Source organism: Melopsittacus undulatus, chromosome 2 (assembly GCF_012275295.1).
Source record: "Melopsittacus undulatus isolate bMelUnd1 chromosome 2, bMelUnd1.mat.Z, whole genome shotgun sequence".
In the NCBI taxonomy this organism is placed as follows: Eukaryota; Metazoa; Chordata; class Aves; order Psittaciformes; family Psittaculidae; genus Melopsittacus; species Melopsittacus undulatus.
In genome coordinates, this window is record NC_047528.1 from 80,129,632 (window position 1) to 80,131,629 (window position 1,998).

Consider the following 1,998-nt stretch of genomic DNA (forward strand, 5'->3'; position numbering starts at 1 on the left):
CACATATTCCAAAAAAAGTGAAGAATTTGTTATGAGCAACTATGAACCATAATGTGAGAGTTCTCCTTAGTGAAATAATGGAACTATTACTGGAGATTCCTAATAAGCTACAGAGGTTGGCCAGTGTAGCACTGTAGAAGAAAAGTAATGCCAAAAATACAACCTGGCTCACAGAAAAGTGAAATTTAAAAGGTAAACAAACATAATTGTAAATAACAGTCACAGCATGAAAAATCATGTCATCTCTTTCACTGCATCCTTCTAATACATTTTGTTTCCTTTTGAACCAAAAACTGGCAACACATCACAGTTAAGAGGCCCTTCCTCCCATGACACATCCCACTGAGACCAGCACAAATTCGTTTGCAGCATTTACCCACTGAACAGTACTATTGTAGAATGAAGTCAAGTTACCAAAGAGAAAGGGGGTAAAAGTTACTTCATGCAAATAAAGTTTTCAGTCATTCGGAGTATTAGAATACAATTCAAATGCTATTTTGGAACTCAGGACTTTGGTCTAACAGCAAGAGCATGGCTGAAAAACAGTAGCAGATGAAAGTGTGGCAAGGGACTGACAAGGAAGGCTTCCATGAGGCTGAGAAAATGAGATCATAACTTCCTATTTTATCTGCTTCCCCCACCCACTTCTTCTTGGTATTGAATGTTGTTCTGACACTTCAATCCTGAAATGAAGTTTCCCCTTCCTGTTATCGGAAACATTAGGCAGTACAACTTGGAACTTCTGGCACTCTGAGGTCCATGCAGGGCATCTCAAAGCCCTCAATTCCATGCACTTGACAGCGGGGAATAGTCTATTCTCCTGGCTGCTGGCTAACACCAAAGGCTGGCTTTGGCTTTCAGTCTTACAGTTTAAATTTATGCCTCGACACCCACATATAAATGGAACAATTAAGTCAACTCCAAACATCATTTCAAGCTTGAAATGCAGAGTAGACACATGAATGCAGTACAGTAATTAAAACTGGGAAGATTGTAAAATACACCCAAAGATACAGGCTTGATGCTATATAAGGACATCTAACTTTTCTTGTTGGGATAACTTTAACATAACACTATGAATTCTAGTGACACAACATTTTTGAAGAGTTGCTTCATTGAGTAAACACTGAAGTCCTGCAGAAAGTAATCCAGGCCCACTACACTTTCAGTATTACAAAAGCTTACACGAGAGTGTTTAAAGATTAAAAATATTTTATTTACACTTTCTTTTATACACTTTTTATACAGTTTTCAGTCTGAAACCCAAACAGAGCGTATATGCAAGTCTGAGCATACTCTATCCACAGCTAAGGAAAATGACTTTCTGCCAAGAAAAGAAAAAAGGCTTTAAAACAGTTAAAAAGCGGTAATTCTTAAATTAGTCAGAGAAGTTTATAGCAGCCCTGGGGTAATCATTAGACAGTTAACCCAAATGTACATATGAGGTCATATATATACTTTTAACTTTCTATAGGAAAAGTATTTCCAATTGCTAAACACAAACACAGTACAGTTTGAAAATAACTTTTCCCATTAACTTATCAAATACTTATCAAATACATTCTTTTCAATACAAACAATCTGATATTGTACACTGGACTCATGTGGGATACTATAGCAGAACTGCAATCTCCAGCATATAATAATTTATTTTAAAAAGACCTACAAAAATAACAATATATAGGGAAAAATATTTAAAATAAAAACATAGCTCCCTCTTCCCTTCACCTGTTCCCAGAACTGACATAAAAGTTAGGTGGGTCCCACTGAGGTAATAAAGCCCCCTGCGAATAGCTAACTTTACAGTCTTATGTCACACTTCATTTTCTAGACTTACAGTAATGTTTTCTACCAGAGCAATAAATAAAAACTACCATCTGCAAACAGAAGTGGTTTTCCCTCAACCACCAATTTAATATTACTCCAAAGGTACTTAATTTGAGCTTTGGAAGTTATTTTAAAAAGACAATATAAACATTATTTAAAATTTGGGAAGTG